The sequence below is a fragment of the Eptesicus fuscus genome, chromosome 12 (genome assembly GCF_027574615.1).
Source record: "Eptesicus fuscus isolate TK198812 chromosome 12, DD_ASM_mEF_20220401, whole genome shotgun sequence".
NCBI lineage: Eukaryota > Metazoa > Chordata > Mammalia > Chiroptera > Vespertilionidae > Eptesicus > Eptesicus fuscus.
Genome location: NC_072484.1, coordinates 69,476,094 through 69,493,848, shown reverse-complemented (window position 1 = coordinate 69,493,848; position 17,755 = coordinate 69,476,094). Strand labels below are relative to the sequence as shown.

Sequence of the window (17,755 nt, the reverse complement as noted above, 5' to 3'; positions counted from 1 at the left end):
GCTCTGGAGCTAAGCCGGCTCTTCAGAGTGGTCCCAAATGGAGGCCAGGGGGCTGCCCATGCCTTAGATTCTTGCCCGCCCCTGTCAGTGGCTGTGGTGGTTCCCTGGGGCAGGGAGCAGTTCCCAGTGGAAGCTGTAGCTCTGAGCCCAGCAATAACATTCCCAGCAGTTGGGGGATGAATGCATAGAAAGGGGAGCACCACCATTTCAAGGGGAGGCATCTTGGGGAGAAAACACCTTCCTCTTGTTCCCAAGAACGATGAGTCACTCACTGAGGGTTCTTCTTTATTTCATGGTGTGAGTGAGAGCTGCAGGTTAACTGCTTCTCGGGTCCGAGTGGAATGAAAAAGATCACAATGGAATTTTCTGGGGCCTAAGGAGATTCTCCTAACGTTCCGTGGTAGAGTTCTAGATTCTTGGGCTGTGATGTCACACATTTTCCTGTTGGGTGCGGAGGACTCCAGACTGGCTTCTGATGAGCTTCTGGGACATGCCTCAGGGGGTCACCTCTGGGCAGGGGACCATGGCTTCCTCTTGGGGCTGGAGTCCTGTCACGTTCTTCAACGAGAGGCTCTTGGCCCTGCCTCCGCCTTGATGTAGGTCAGTGTCCATGGCTTTGCCCTTCACCATCTGTGAGCTCCCAGGAAGGTCCGAGGCAAATGAGTGGGTCTGTTGGAGCCATAATTACAGGATATCATGGCACATCTTTTGCTCATTTCTCACTCCTAATTGCATTTCATTCTTCTATCATTCCCCCTTTTATCCGGAGTACCCCCATTCTTTATTTTAAAGATTGTTTTTTGACCCTGGCCAGTTTTCTCAGTGGTTAGAGTGTCGGCCTGCGGACCAAAGGGTTGTGGGTTCGATTCCTGGTCAAGGGCACGTACCTGGGTTGCAGGCTTGATCCCCAGCCCTAGGTCAGGGTGTGTGTGGGAGGCAACCAGTAGATGTGTTTCTCTCACATCCGTGTTTCTTTCTCTCTCCCTCTCCAGTCTCTTTAAAAATACCAATGGAAAAAATATCCTCGCATGAGGATTGACAGCAACAAAAATTGTGTTTTGTTCTCCATAAGATACACAGAAATAAGAAATTAGACAAGGGGAAAAGTGGGGGTCTAGAAGAGAGGCGAGGTAAAATGTATGTGCTGTATCTGCCATCTTGAACTAAAAGTCCCCGCTAATGGATTTTAATTTTTAAAATGTATTCTATTTTATGGAGAAAAGTGGGATAGAAATAAGCACAGATTATTCTCTGAGCTCTCACCGCATCTCAGGTACATTCACTCATATTACCTCATTAAGTCTTCATAAGAACTATGATAGGCACATATGTCCCCATTTTGTGGGCGAGCTCCAAATGGGTCAGGTTGCAAAAGGCGGCAGAGGAGTGGCCAGCAGAGCTGGGCTTGGCCTGTGCGCTCTCTGCCCCTCTGCCCCGCAGCCTCCACCCTCCAGGTGCCTGGAGTGCCACCCTCTGCAGGGGTGGAGGAGTGGGGTCAGCTTGCCCTTGTTTTTGCTGTTGGTGCGTTGGCTCTTCCGGGGGCCCGGGGGTTTCCAGCGAGGCCTCCTGCCTTGGTTTTCAACTACAAACATCATTTGCTAATAGAGTGCCTCCACATTAGAGCTAATTAATACGTGCTTATCTCCAAGCGGGGCCTAATTTGCAGGGATGATTTAAAGACTTGTTGGAAGTGAATCCAACTCAGGAGCATCGCCCAGGATCAATCTCACGCATGCACTCCGCTGTTCCGTGGTGCTGTGTTTTGGCTTGAACGGAACTGGATCATGTGGAAGATGGACTCTGGGCCTTTCGCTGCTTACTTATTCTGCAAATTTATCGAGTGCCTATTGGGTGCTACCTACGTTCTTTAAAAAGGTCCCTCCACCCGCCACCCCCATGCTTTCTCTGTTCTATAAGGCCTCCTGAGCTGTAAGTTAATGTCTATGCGAAACCAGATAGTGGATTCCAACGTGCCTTTCGAGTTCAGTGGAAGCGCCCGGGTTCCTGTCCTGGCACTTGCAGGCTGTGTGGCTTCGGACCTGGCCCTTAAGTTCATGGAGCCCCTGTTTCCTCACGTGACCTTCACTTGCATCTCGGATTGTGGTGAGGCCTTTGGGACATCAAGGGAGTCGTCCCCTCCCTCATTCCTGCTGCCAGGTGCTATTCAGGTCACCGAGGCCCCTCGTAGGGCAGTGAGCGTGGGTCCATCCCAGTTTTTTTTAATAAACAATAGAGTCCAAGGAGCTTCCCAGTTCAGAATAGGTGTGGTGCTTCTGGCGGGGAAGGTCTCTTTTCTCTCCTGTATCGGTTCCCTTTTGTCTCATTGCAGCTCCCACAGGGACTCTTTAAGGTCCCGTTAAAGCGTTCAGACTCACAAGACTCACACAGGTGACACTTGGTACCTGTCTCCTCCAAGGAGCTGGGACAGGAGTCACCACTTGCCAGCGGAGCACACGATCCGTTCCTCGGTTTCTGCAGGAGCCCACAGAGGGGGCTGGCGTGCATCTTTGCCAGGCTCCCCACCCCCACCCCAGGTTTTAGTTCAGGGGCAAGGGAATGAGACCCACAGAGGCTGAGTGTGGAAGCCACCCTGGCTTAGAAGCCTTATTCCCCCAAAGGACTCATACTCTTTGTTGCAGTTTCATACTCGTTCCTTGAAGGGTCCCTGCCAGGGGCGTGCCAGTTTCAAGAGTCACTGTGCTCGGGAGAACCTACAGCATGCCTTCTTTATCAGATATTTATAATTTATTTATAGTTTCTTCCAGTCTAGATGCAACTCACCAGTCAGGGGTCATTTTTACATAAAGAGAGTTGCCTAGTAACATAGTTAACATCCCAACTTCATCAGATTTCCAGGGGAATTATGCTAGGCAATAACAAAGGTGAAATTCTTGTGCAAAAGGGAAAAGGGTTTGGTTAGCTTTTTACTCAGATTCACATTCTGTTTCTCCCGAGGGGTGGTACTTTTGGGCATCTATTGTGGAGGAACGAATCCCTCAGTGTGTTTTGTCATATATTCCATGTTTCTGTACAGTTTCTGGTTGATCCATAGAAGATACACACACATTCTGGCCAAGAGATATGCTTTGGGATCATTGGCCTCGGATCCAGTCCTGGCTTCTTTTATTCATTCATTTGTTCAGCTTCCCAAAGAACATTCACTGCCTGCCGTCTGCAGGGCTGCTTGGTAGATGCCAGGCATGGGAAGGTCCTAACACCTGGTCCTAGCACCCGAGGAGCCACTGTCTTAATAGAGTGACAGGCAAAAATCAACAATTCCCAATGGGTGTGGGGCCATCACACCAGGCTGGGAGTAGTCAGGGAGGTCTTCTCAGAGGAGGAGACACCGGGCCTGTATTTGAAGGTGAATTTGCCACATGAAGAAGGTAGAGAAAAGCATTCCAGGTAGAAGGAACGGCATGTGCAAAGGCACAGGAAGAGAGGACAGTGTCAAGTGATGAGCCTGGAGAGGGGAGCATGGGCATTTAGAAAGCTACTTTATAACTCTGGACCTCAGTTTCCTTATCTACAAAATGGGGTTAACAGTGCTTTCCTGTTTATGAAATTAAATGAGATCATAATGCATGTTTAAGCACCTGGGATAGTTCATTTTGATTTCCTTTCAAAATATGTCTGTGGCTGCCTCAGGGCCAGGCTTTGATTTTAACACTGAAGGGCCTGGCCACCCACCTGTGCCGTGCAAGCATTTCCTCCCGCGGCTCTTCTGTGAGTTGTCTCATCCCGCTCGTATGGAGCACTAACTGTTTGCACGCTATCTTGGATTATGTCTTACAGTATCAGTGAAGCACATAATTGTGTTTTCCTAATGGCTCGACATTAACAATAAGCCGTGACCCTGCTGAGGCGTTCTCTGGGACGGTTTTCCATCTGCTGACAGCCACGCATCTGTCTGATGCCCTGTCAACACGTCCTGTCGTTTGCTGCTTTGTCTTGCTTTTCTCAGAGGTGGCCAGCCACCTCCCACATACCGGCTGCAGATGCTTAGCATTGGGGGCATTTACTATCCAGTGACCACGAGCCACAACATCAGGGTGAGCTGAGGAGCTATCCTGGCCACAATGGAGATCCTTCTGATGTGTAAATTGGATCCTGTCATTTCTCTGGGCAGTACCGCCCAGTGGGTCTCCCTTGGGGCTCGGTGAACTCTTACCAACCTATCAGGCCTCTGCTTAAAACCTTCCAGTGGTTTCCCCTCGTGTGTAGATAACATCAGATGCCTTTCTTGGCCTCCGGATTCCTGTGTGATCTAGCCCCTGCCTGCTCTTCCAGCCTGTCCAACACACCAGGCTTTGTGCTGGGGATACCATGCTGAGCAAAGCCAGCCTCCCCGCTGTGGACTCCAATCTGGCTCCCCAGGCCTGGGTAGTTTTCCAGATACCCCCATCCCTACTCTTTATTGCCCGAGGGCCTTGCACATGCTCTTCCCTTTGTGGGCATGGCTGTCTAAGCTTTATCCTCACTTCCTCAAAGACTCCGACCCCCCAATCTGTGCAGTTACCCCATTATTCTCTACCATAGTCTCTAGTGCATTTCCCTCCCATTGCGTGAGGTATCTGTGAGATTACTTGGGTGTCTGCTCCACCTGGAGGACAGTAAGCTTTCCGACCACTGGAGTTGTGTTTGTTTGCTGCATCCCTGACTCCCAGCACCTTAGCATGGTGTCCGTTTGTAGTAGGTGCTCAATAAAAAGCTTTTGACAGAAGGAATGAATCAACATGGTGGTTATAATTTCCAGAAGATGGCCACTCTAACCTAACCCAGGCTGTGTGTTCAGGAATAACTCCCTCACCCTCGCTGGGCCTTACTTATTTGGGCATCGTTGCCAGCAGGCATAAACACATCTATGTGAGAGACATGGTGCCTGGGGGCTGCAAGTGCTAGTCCATGTGAGTTAACACTGGAACACCATGCCTCACCTCCAGCCCAGCCCAAGGAAGAAAACTGGAGAGTCAAGAGGGGTTGATGTTCGAAATCCTCATCATTATGGTTCTTGATGCTTGACCCCCGGGGCCAGGGCTGGTGGACCTCAGCACAGCCACCCTGTTTGTCCACTTCCCGTCTCCCTAAGGATAGTGACCTTGCCGTTTGCAGGGGGAGGGCATCACTCCCGGTTGCTTGGGTTGGGGTGTCTGGGGCACAGCCAGAGCGGCCTTCAGAGATAACACATCTCTCGCTAGTCCGTGAGGATGTTTCTGTTGAGCAAGCAGGACTTTTGGGGGCCTTCTCTCCTAACATGATCACCCTTCCTTTTTATTAAGCTGTAAACGATGGAGACTCTGTGTAGGAAATGGGAGAAGTGACTTGTTTCTATCCCCCCAGGCAGACTGAAGAGCAGTTTACTTGGGCACTTCCCTTTCTTAGTGTTTAACGCTGCAAACTCCTCCACGCCAGCCTGGTCCCCCAGAAGTCTCTTACCCTCCTTCCTCTTCTCCCTTCCAACGTGTGTACCTTACCTATTTATTACGTTTAGTTTATGTCCCACCCCCGCCACTAGCTTCACAGGGGCGGGGCTCTGCCATTTGCTCATGGATGTATCTATCGGAGCAAGTGTAACTGCCCCTGGTTTCAGCATTTCCCACCTACCTGGAAAACTCCCGCAGGCATGTTTTCAAATTTCTGCTCAAGTGCCACCCGCTTCAGGAGGCCTTCGCTACTCTCCCCAGGCCTCTCTCCTCGCCCCACCCCTGCACCTGGCGCACCAGAGGCTCCCTCGGAGCTGGGCTGCTCTCTGTCCCCAGGAGATGGGGCCTTGAAAGTCCAGGAGCTTGGACTTTACCTCAAGGATGGTGGGAGATGCGTTGTGTTACATTTCAGAAGAATCTTTGTGGCTGTCCTGTAGGGAAACACTGGATGGGGCAAAAGTGGATGTGGGAAGACAGTTGTGCGGTGATCACTATGGCAGAGGAGCGGCTCAATGATGGCTGGAGTTGCCCTATCCAATAGGGTAGCCACTAGCCACATGTGATGATTTAAATTTAAAATCCAATCCAATCAGATTTCACTCCTCAGTCGCACTAGGCATCTTCCCATGCTCTATAGCAAGCATGTCAAACTCGCGGCCCACAATGAATATGTTTGCGGCCCAGCCAATATAACGGTAGGTAAGAAACGTTTCAGTAAAAATTTCGTAACTTAATTTTTACAATATCCTGTTACACATAATTATTAATAATGAACTACAACGTTCACTAATGACTGATTACTATGATCGTGTTGCATTCATTTCACTTACACGACTTACGCGCAGGCGCACCATTTCTCTCCACTAATACTAGCAGCGAATATTTTAGCACCTGATTGCCATGTGATTAGTTTTGCACTGACTGGTTTGGTGTGCGCAAGAGGAAATATTTTGCTTTCGGAGAACAAGAAAAATAGGTTTATTTGCGTGACGCTTATTAATTTGTGCAGTTATTTAGTGTCTGATAAGTTAATGTTCAAGAAAAAATACTAATTTTTATTAAAATGCTCTATTATTTTATGATAACAATTACTCCTTTATTTCAGCCCTTTGTATTCAGCATGTCTCTATCTAAATAAACCTACATTTCTATGAAAATTGAAGCTTTTGTTTTTTTTTGTGGCCCACATAAACTTAAACCTTGTTTATTTGGCCCGTGTTAGCCTTTGAGTTTGACATGCTTGTCTCTAGGCCAGCACCTAGTGGGCCGTGGAGATACAGAACTCTCCCATCATCTTGGAAAGCTCTGTTGGCCACTTCCAGCTTGGCATGTAGTGGAGGGTGGGAATGGAGGGTCATGGAGAAGCTGGGGAGATATTAGGAGGGAGAATGTATGAGATGTGGGGATGGGTTGGATGTGGGGTGTTATAGAGATGGGGTGTCAATGGTAAGAATCAGGCTGTTGGCTAGGGGCCAAATAGAGCTCCTGTGTCAAAGGAGTGAGCATTTTTATGGCTCTGGTCAAGGGTGTCATGCCATTTTCCAAGAGGGCCATGCATGTTCAGCAATAGCACGAGAAAGCGCCCGATTTATTGCACCCTTCTGGCATGGCTTATTATCTTTTGAAAAACCTTCCATTGTGTATATACCTCTTGCCAAATCTGCCTTCACTTAAGGTCTAACCTGTGGACCAGGAGGTCTTTGTGATCAGGGAATTACATGTACATTAATGCAGATTTCAATAAAAAGAGTTCTGTTTGCCATTGTGGTACAGTCCGATGCTGTTTAAATGCCTTTGGTAATATCTTCAATCAGATGGCAAATAGAAAACAGGAAAGTTCATAATAAAAAATGAATTAGGGCGATTAGCAAAAGGTGAACCGCTTCCCTCCTCAGGCGACAGGCAGAGTTGACCGAGCTTTGCAGGGTGCCGCCTGTCCAAACACATGTCTGGATTATTACAGACTCTGAGGTGGCCCTGGGGTCTGCTCAGCACATAGGACTTGGTTATTGCATTTAGTTTTGCAAAGGTCATGAACATTCCCTTGGAGGGGGCTCCAGGGGGCTCACACCCTAGGGTTAGGGGGAGTGGGGCCTCTTGAAGAGGGGTGTCTGACTCAGGGCAGGACAGGAGCTGCTTCTTCCAGGTAGGAACATCAGTGGCCTTGCTCCCCCTCCCTACATCCTGCAGGGCCCTTGAGAACCCCACCCACCCCTCTTCCCAGCACCTTCCCCAGGGGTGCTTTTGGGGAACCTTTCCCATCTACCCAGCCATCTAGTGTTGGGGGTGGAGTCCTTTAAGAAGAAGGTAGAGGCCTGGCTGGTATAGCTCAGTGGACTGAGTGTCGTCCCATGGACCAAGAGGTCATGTTTCAATTCCCAGTCAGGGCACATGCCTGGGTTGCAGGCTCGATCCCCAGTAGAGGGTGTGCAGGAAGCAGCCCATCAATGTGTCTCTTTCATCGGTGTTTGTATCTCTCTCCTTCTCCCTTCCTCTCGGAAATCAATTAAAAAAATATTTTAAAAAAAGAATGAGGGGAGAGATCAACCAAAGGACTTGTGTGCATTCATATGAGCCTAACCAGTGGTTAAGGACAACAGGGGGGTGGGGGCATGCGTGGGGAGGGGTGTGGGATGGGAATGGGGGGATGAGGACAAATATGTGATACCTTAATCAATAAAGAATTAAAAAAAAAAAAGAATGAGGTAGAGGTAAAGGCTTTTATTAACGAATGCAAACACTGGGACTGTTTTCTGTCGCATCAAAGAGAAATAGAATTCTGTTGACCGAGTAAAAAGCATGTGGGTTTGGAGCTCAAACCAGAAGGACATGGAGCTTCCACCTCGGCGATGTTGGAACTCACACTCACCCGGAGCGGGACCATGGCGACCACTGGTGGTCGGGTGGTTATGTCCGTATTAGCTGGCCCACCTCCACAGTCGATGGTCGGGGTTGGGTGACACCCACGTGAGCTATGATGGACAGGTTAATACCATCCGAGTTAGATGACCTCCACAGTGGGCTGGTAACTACCGACCTTAAGCTAGAATTTGTCAAACCTTAATATGCCTGTGAATGACATGAGTCTTGTTAAAATGTGGATTCTGATTCGGTAGATCTGGGGTGGGGCCAGAGAGCCTGCATTTCTAACAAGGTCCCCGTGATGCGGAGCCTGTGTGCGGTCGAGATGGTGCGGGGACCTCAGTGACTGGGTAGTCAGAGTGCAGCCAACGCGCCTCTTTACCAGGCCCTGATGCTCCAGAAGCTGTCTTCCTCAGAATAAGCAGAAACCATGGCAACCAGGATGTATCACGTGGGGCCCGCAGCCCATCCCACTGGCCAGGAGAAGGGCCTGTACCAGATGCCTACTGGCAGTGGAACTGCCCACGGGGACCCCCTCAGCCCCCCCCACCCTGCCTGAGATAAAACTGAGAAGTTCTGGGAAGATGAAATACTTACTTTGGGTTTCTAGTCAACTTCAAATTTTATGATTTAATTTTATTTTTCAGTCCTGTTCCAGAAAGCCTGTCTTGAATGAGATAAATTGGAGCAATGCCCCCCTCCCCATCCCCCGCTCTCACCCTCCCTCAGTCATCTCTTGATTGAGACCCTGGACGGAGTTGCCAGGACGATGCTGGAGGCGGGCAGTGAAACGCTGGAAATCTGTGGGAGGGAGAGCACGCGGCCAGTGGGCTCTGCAGCCTCCACAGACATGCAGAGAGGGAGTGGCATTAATATCCCACTTTACGGAGCCACTCACCCTTACCAAGGGGCACAGTTAGTAGGTGGCAGAGCTGGGATCTGAACCGGGTCTTCGCACTACAGAACTCATTTTCACACTGCCTTTGGCTGAGCTGGGGCTCAGAGCTACTGTGGCAGGAAAGAGTGCCTTTTTGGTTGAGGAGGGGAGGAAGGAAATGGGAGGACACCAAGTAGACGGACCCACGGGGCCAGCTGTGAGACCTTGGGACTCCTTCCTAACCTCTCCGAGTCTTGCTTTTGGCCTTGCTTGTTTATTTTTGGTCACTTATTCATCAGAATGCATATGAGATATAAAAGTATATACAATGCCTTACACAGTTAGAGCCAAAGGAAATATAAAATCAAACAAATTCTAGGTGGGAAATGAACGCAGCTATGTTGGCTCCGGCTTCTACAGCTCTTGCAACTGGCCTGCAAGTCTGGCTCTGGGCTTCCTGGCCGACGAGTGAAAAGGGAAATGGATTTGCTCCATGATCTCTTCATCTGGGAGAAGAGGCGTGGCGGCTTCTCGCAGGAAGCACAGCCTTCACGGGCATTTGAAGCTAAAAGAGATGTCTCTCCGCAGCCTCGTGGAGGGTCTCAGACCCCGGTCTCCCAAATGTGAAAAGGGGGCCGAGACCCTGTCCCTTGCCTCTCTGGCTGACCCTGGGGATGGCGTGGGTATTCAGTGCCTGGTGCATGCCTGCTGTGTAGTGGGCTCCTGAGGGCAGGGTTCTCATCCCTCTGCCCCATCACAGCTAGCTCCTGCCAGTTTCTGGGGGAAAACTGAAGTCAGCACAAGGTCAGCCCAAACACACCCGGCCCTGCCCAAAGTACAGTTCTGCTGTCAGGACCCAGGCAGGGGAGGTGTGTGTGTGTGTGTGTGTGTGTGTGTGTGTGTGTGTGTGTGTGTGTTGGGGGTGGGGGTGTTGGAAGCTGCTTAATATTAGGATAGATGCCAAGACTGGTGGGGCAGTTGGACAAAATGAAGCTGGCACGCGGCACTGTGCATGAGCCCCACAGAGCGGTGGGGTGGGAGGATGAATGAGGGCCCTTTGCTTTGACCATCTATGTGAATTCGAGTTCTGGGAGGGCTGTGGGGCGGAGGGGGGTGATTACAGAGGCCGAGGGGAGGCCAGGCTCTGTGAGTCCTCAGGCGTGCAGCGTGGCCCTATGGTGCGCGGCTTTTTCAGCGAGGAGGCACCTGGGACTCAGCAACCGCCATGTCCCAGTGGGCATGCGGGTCCCGGCGGGGCACCTGAGGGACGCAGAGTGGCTTCAGTCACCTCCCTTGGGTGAGATTTGTTTAATAGACGCTTGTAGCTTCTCAGCACTTACAGGTGCTGACGGGGGCATCACAATATTGTGAAATTAGGCAGCAAAGCCGGCTTTATTTCCAGCTTGCTTGGCAAGGAAGCAGCCACCTTAGTTAGCACCGATGGTCGGGTATGACAGAGCTAAAATTGAACTTGGCAATTACCGCCCGTGAGCGGTTCTCGGTGCTGTGAAAGGAAGGTTCCATGGAAATCAACCCTGGTAATCACAGGGTTTAAAATTAGTCAGTTTCTATTAAGGTTGCTCTGTCAGCATATGCTTCAGGGTGGGAGGGGAGAGGGAGAGAAACTTGGGTTCTGACTGTCTTGGGTTCCCTTCTGTTCACCTGCACCAAGTTTTAAAAAAATGACACCAGTTACCAGATAAAGGTTTGAAAGACTCTGTGTTACTATCATGATGCGGGGTGGCCATCTGAATGATGGCTCAGCTAAAAGTCCTTTTCTTTCCCTGTGTGTGAGCTCACACCTCTGTCTCAGCTTTTGGGTTTTCTCTAGACTTGTGAGCGGTTTTCCCAAACAGCTTCCTGCCCCTCCCCCGCCTTCGGATGTTGCACGTGAGGAACGCAGCTTTTGGTTGGCCTCTCCCGGTCCCAGAGGAAGCAGTGATGTGATGTTGTTGAAGGTCTCTGTGCCCTTCATGGAATTATTCTCATCCAGCCTTGACTAGACTGTTTCAACAACCTCAGACATGGTGCCCATTTTGCAGATAAAGACAGTGAGAGGCTGGGGGGGGGGGCGGGGGGGGCGGCGCACTTGGCCGCTGGTGCGGAGAGAGTCAGACAGAAAGGTAAAGCTTGCGCAGATTCAATCCTAAGTTGGCCTGGGGTATGTGCATGGACCATCACGAACGGGAAGATAGAAACTCAAGTCAGCTCATTGCTTTGAGCCTCAGCTTCCTCATCTGTAAAATGGGAACTTGTGCTGGGCAGAGTGAGGATTAAATGAGATAGTCTAGGCACAGTGGAACCTTAGCACAAGTGGCTGTTGTTATGAAGAGTGATATTTACTGTCTATCTGCTTTGCGCCAGGCACTGTACCAGACTCTTTCCAAAGGCCATGGCTGCTTCACACAGAGAGCCTGAAAGGAAGTCTTAAGCCAGCGCAGGCTCAGAGAGGGTACCACTTTGTCCAGGTCCTCTTCGCGAGTAGGATCAGGGCCAGGATTCCAACGCAGGGGATCTGACACCCCGAGCCTGGCTGCTGTTCCTGCCCCTCCCTCTGGGAACAGCTGACCAAGAAAACAGGCAGCCTGGACGAGCTGCCTCGATGGCCCAGAAGAGAGGAGCATTAAAACAGAAATATCTTCTCCCAAAGGCCGTGGCTCCTCCACCGGAAGCTGAGTCATCTCTCTTTGTTTTGAACCATCGAACTGCCTCAAAATCCAAAAACTAAAACTAAAACTAAAAAGTGCTGAGTTCCGTCAAGGTGCGCGGCCCCTCCCTGGCTTCTCCCCAGAAGGAGACTGAGCCGAGGGTCTGTGGAGCTGGGACCCCCTCCACCCAGCATTGGGTCCCGTGGCCCAAATGGTGCAGAATGAAGAAACCCACACACACGGGTTTGCCCTGCTGCCTCAGCCTGCCAGGTGGGCGCACCTGCCCCAGCCCTGCCTGCCCCATGGTGGTGGTGGTGGGGGGGTGGCTTCTCAGAGTGAGTGCCTCATGGTCAGGACACTGCTCTGTCACTGCACACCTGTGACAGCATGGTCACAACCCAGAACACCTCCTTCCAGCACATGTGGCAGAATCACTCCCAGACTCTTGTCACCAGGCTCAGCTCCCACGGACTTGTTTCCTGCACCTGCTGGCATTCAGTAAGTGACGGAGAGTGCAGGGACTTGTCCCTTATTGTCCCACCTCTGCCTCTGAACTTGCTTCCTCCCTGCTCTCTTTCAAACTCTGCCCCTCCTGCGAATCCCAGCTTGAATGGCACCTTTTGCGTGAAGTCCTCAGTCCGCTGACGGCCCTGGGGCTGTCGCTGTGAGCACTGCCTCCCTTACATCATAATTTCTCACCTACTTACATGAGCTGGGAAGTATGTCTCGTAGGGCAAGGACAGTTCACATGTTGTCCTACATGGAATAGGGAGTAGGCAGAGGGAACAGAACGTGTTTGTGGAGTGAATGAATAAGTGATGATCGAAGGAATTTTACCTTCATGCTTTCTCTGTAACTGTCAGTTATGTCTTTTGCTTATCAGAGTTTCTGGTTTACAATGAGCAAGTTCACCATTCAACAAGCAGCATGGGCCTCTTTCTATGTCAGTAAATGCCGGTCATTTTTCATGGCTGCCTAGTATTCCATTGTGCAGAGAGCTGTGATTTATTTAACCGATCCCTGTCAATGGGTTTTATTGTCATTTCCATTTTCTTATAAATAACTAGGGGCCCGGTGCACGAATTTGTGCAACTTGAAAGGAACTGTGGGCCATGAGGCTGGGGTGGGCACAGGGCGGGTCTCGGCCCATCCTCTGCACCCCTGCTCCGCTCCTCCTGCCATGGCCCCTAGTCCCCTGTCTGCCCCGCTCCTGCTGTCATTGCCAGTGCTGACAGAGCCGGCCCCGCTCGCACCCGCTGACAGCGCAGAGTGATTGGGGACGGCTCCAGCAGTGGGTGTGAGTAGGGCCAGTGCCATCAGCGGGTGCGAGCAGTGGTTGCTGCCCTGATCGCCCCTCGGGAGCAGGGGGAGGTGGAGAAGCCCTCAGGGGCGATCAGGGCTGGCAGCCGCCACTCATATCTGCTGATGGTGCTGAGTGATTGGGGCTGCAGTGGGTGTGAGCAGTGGCTCTGGCACTGGCAGTGGGTGCGAGTGGGGCCAGCGTCGGCAACAGGTGCAAGCACTGGGCGGGACCGTGGTACAGGGGAGCAAAGGATTTTCAGTAACCACCAGAGGCTCCCCCCGATGACAGCGACTGGTGCCCCGCCTTGGTCTGGCGCCCCCGCTCACCTGCTCCACCATCCTGCCGTGACCGACACCCACCATGTTCTGTGCTCTGCTGCCCGCTGCTGACGCCTGCCATGTTCTGCACGCGCCCTCTGGTGGTCAGTGCACGACCGGTTGTTCGGTTGTTCCGCAGTTCGGTCTATTTGCATATTAGCGTTTTATATATATAGATGCTGCAATGAAGAAATAAATGTCCTTGTTCATATGAATTTGGGCCTACAACGTCTTTTCCCACCTTAAGCTTACGTACGTACTCATGGGTGGTTTCTTCTCTCACCCTTCCAGCTTGGTGTGTTTCCAAATCTTCAGTATGTCTGAAATTTCCATCCGTCTTTCTATTCCAGTGCAAAATCCGCAGCTCCCTTTCCTTCAGACAGGCTCCACGTGCTTGGCTCCTGGCCTTGGACTTACGGGTTACGTGTACTTCCTATTTGTTATGCATCTGTTGTGTGTTAGGCTCTGTGCTAGGAGGTGGGACCTGAAGATGAACAAGACAGGTCGTCCTGGCCATCGAAGAGTTCACAGCATCGCGAGGAAGATGAACAACAGACATAGAGATAAAAACCATCAAAACAAACAACCAGAAGCCATCAGCTGGATGAGCGTGCCACGAAGATAAATCCGGTGCGGGTGAAATCAGAGGCACCCTCTCTGGGGAGGGAGGAGATATATGAGCAGGACCCAAGGACCAAGAGTCAGTTTTGTGAAGGTGTAGGCAAGCGCATTCCAGGCGGAGGGAACAGCATGAGAAAAGTATAGAGGCGTGGAAGCAAGACTTCTTCCTTCCTGGAACCGTTTCTAATCTCCCCACTGCCCCCTCACACAGACACACGGGTGTCAGCCTCTTACCACGTGGTGTTGGCTGTCTCCTAGGCCAGTGGTCGGCAAACTCATTAGTCAACAGAGACAAATATCAACAGTACAACAATTGAAATTTCTTTCGAGAGCCAAATTTTTAAAACTTAAACTTCTTCTAACGCCACTTCTTCAAAATAGACTTGCCCAGGCCGTGGTATTTTGTGCAAGAGCCACACTCAAGGGGCCAAAGAGCCACATGTGGCTCGCGAGCCGCAGTTTGCCGACCACGGTCCTAGGCCCTTCTCTTTGCACCTCATTTATTATTGTTGCAAGTACTCAGTAGTGAGATGATTCCCCAGAACTCCTCTTACTCAGTCCCGGATGCTCTCTGATCTGCGATGCTTCATCAGCAGCCTCTGGTGTTTCTGAAATATCCAAAAAAAATTAAAATTGGTTCAGTAGTGCCCAGCACAGTACATGACACGTCATGGGTGCTATCATGCACATTTTACAGATGAAGAAACTGAGACGCAGGGAAGTTAACAGGTCCAGCAGGCAGAGCTGGGATTAAACCTAGTTCTGTTTTTATTTAAAAATCTGCCTTCTTTTTGGAGCCCCAGTTTAACCGCTCTTGTGTGGAAGCTAAGAACACTGCAGGTTGATCCCTAGTGCCAGCACTGTCCCACGCTCGATCCAGTCTGTGGTAGGTGACCTTGGCCCTTGGCCTTCAGAGGAGTGGGAAGGAACCAGGGGAGGCTCTGTGTTTTTATTTAAAGTTACAAATGTAATACATGCTTGTGGAAAATTAAAAGAAAATGAAACAAGAAAGGAAAAAAGCAACTGAAAATACCTCCTTCTCCTACTCCCCGGGGGGGAACCACTATTAACAGTTTGGAATTTTCACAGCGCATATCCAAACACACACACAGTTACTGCTTTTATACAAATCGGATCATGCCCTTGACTTTCTCCCATCTGATTCCAAGTCAGCAGCTACAGCCCTTCCTCATTCCATCATATTCCACAGAATAGATGACCCGATTTTAGACGTTTACCTTGCCTCTAATTCTCTGTGCAAACGTCTGTGGGCATGCATTGAGCACACGAGTACGGGTATTTCTGCAGGAAGGGTGCTCAGAAGTCTAATTGCTGAATGAAAAGGCACATCATTTCCACACACGGACAGGTGCTACCAAATGGCCTTCTGGCAGCCTTTCCCGTTCAACACCCACTGCCCCACTCCCAAGGCAGTGGGTGAGTGGAGGCGGCTCTTAGGCCACCAGTGATGCTGTGCTGGGCTGCATATGCAGGCTGCCTCCTCTTCTGCTGCCAGGAGCTCTGAACACATGGCCCAAATTGGGATAGAAGATGGATTTTGATAAGAGAGGTTAAATAACAGGTTTTTCCATTTCACCTTACAGGAATGGGATGGGGGTGGGGGTGCTGGGCCTTCAGCCAATAGAGGACCAAGAGTTGTCAGGAGGCTTACAAAGCTTGCTATTTCTGGCATTTTTTTCCTCTTTCTCTGCTGATTATGCAGCAGAATTGCACAGAGGCTGTCGTGGGCGCGTTCTCTCACTGTCTGGGCTTCTGTGGAATGAGACTCGGGCTCCTTCTACTTGCAAGACACTGGTGCATTGCAGGTGCGTTTCAGCAGAAGGTAATCAGGGGGTGCCTGCCATCTCCTGGGGTGGAGGTGGTCAGATCGTCGCTGTGGGATGAAGAGATAGACGATGCCTGGGAGGGAACAGGCAGGGACCTGGACTGGTGCTTGTCACATTGTAGAATGAAGATGTTTTAAAGGTCCAGGAGGCCTGCGGTTGCCCCTGGACAGCAGGGCATTGGTGGCCAGAGCATAATAGGTACCTGGGGTGCTCAGAAAGCATTTGGTTGTTCATTCATTCATTCATTCATTCACTCACTCATTCAGCATACCTTGCAGTGGGCCTGGCCAAGAGTGGATAGGGACTCCAGCCCACTCAGAAGCAATGATGGGGATAGCATGTGACTAGGAGCCCAGAAAATACCTGGGTGAGGAGTGGGAAGGGCCCTTCAAGGGAGGTGGGGTGAGGAGTAGCTGGGGACGTCACCAGGAATGAGGTTCGAACTGCCTCTTCCATTGGATTTTGGAATTTGTGGAATCAATAAAAGTTCCTCCCCAAATTTGGTGAGTGCCACCTTTTTCTTTTGTCCACTAAGGATATTGAAAAAGAACCAGTTGAGGTCACCGGTTGTCATTTTTGTGGAAGAAAGGACAGCAAAAAACGAGGAAGGACTTCATCACAGATTTGAGGACAAACACATCTGCACCGAATAGGTGGCAGGTTTTGAATGCAGGAACCTAACATTAATGCTCTTCTCCAGTTGTCCCCAGCTGGAGAGGGTCTTTGTGATGGGAGTTGTCTGAGTTTGGGGCGGGGCTTGTCGCAGTTGACAGGGCTGCACCCAGCGCAGCAGGAGCCTGACCTCTTCTGGTGCGGATTTCCCACAGCCCTTGTTGGAAATCTGAGTCAGGCACGTGTGTCCCAGAATGGAAACCGCCCAGTCAGGCCTGCTCTTCCTCGCCTGGAATACCCCGGGCAAACCAAGAGACGCCGGAAAATGGGCTTCTGTGCCCCCTGGGTGATCTCCACTTTCTCCACACGGGGTCTGAGAGCAAAGACCACAGGACTCCAGGTCTGCCGGGAGGCTTCGGAGCCAGCCGGCCATTGAGGAAATAGCTGTTGAGTGCCCACTGTGTACCAGGGTCTGGGTTAGGTTTCAAATCCCAGCTGGGCCCCAAATACAGTTAATGACGTAGCACCAGCTTCTTGAGCGTTGCAAGACTTACTCTCCTCATCCATACAATGGGAACATCGATACCTACTTCCCTCTGTTAGGATGATTGTGTGTGTATATGCTTGTATGTACACACATACACACAGCCTAACACTTTGCCTACTAAGTGGTAGGACCTCCATAAATGTTAATGAATGAATGACCCAGAACATCCAGCTGTGCTCAGGAAGAGGATTTCATGGCTCACAGTGTGTGTGTGTGTGTGTGTGTGTGTGTGTGTGTGTGTGTGTGTGTCCTGAAGAGCTTTCCTCTTGAGCTTATAGCCAGAGACCCTGTGTTCTGCTTTTCTTCTTAGGGAGCGCGACTGTAAGGCGACAGTGTGCTCCCCGGCGCTGGCTGATAGGACTTTCTCTGGTTACTTTCATGGGCTCTTGACTGGGAGAGGGATTAACAGGGACTTACTGGCTGTCTTGAAACAGAACTGACTCTTATTTTGGGCACTTTCTGAATGGCTTACTGAATACTAGTCACCAGCATTGCATTGCTGGGGTCTCGGGAGAACAGCCGGTCACAGAACCAGTGCTTGCTGAGAGCCCTGGGCCGGCCGGGGAGGACGGCCTTGCAAGGGAGGTGATTTTGGAAGGGAGGGTGTGGCTGGAGTATCCACCCTCCTACCTCCGAACATGGTGAGCAGAAGCCAAACCCATGTTTAAGGCTTGGCTTTGAGCCCTGCCTCTGCTCCT

General features: G+C 50.8%; 1 protein-coding gene across 5 annotated transcripts in view; it reads left to right on the top strand.

The window, feature by feature from the left end:
- Window positions 1-485: 485 nt before the first annotated feature.
- Window positions 486-17,755, top strand: part of TOX2 (TOX high mobility group box family member 2) — a 107,733-nt gene continuing 90,463 nt past the window's right edge. For all 5 annotated transcript variants that reach the window (XM_028137106.2, XM_054723874.1, XM_054723875.1 and 2 more), the window contains exon 1: window positions 486-600. The gene's annotated coding sequence lies outside the window, so the exon portion shown is untranslated. The remainder of the gene's footprint in view (window positions 601-17,755) is intronic.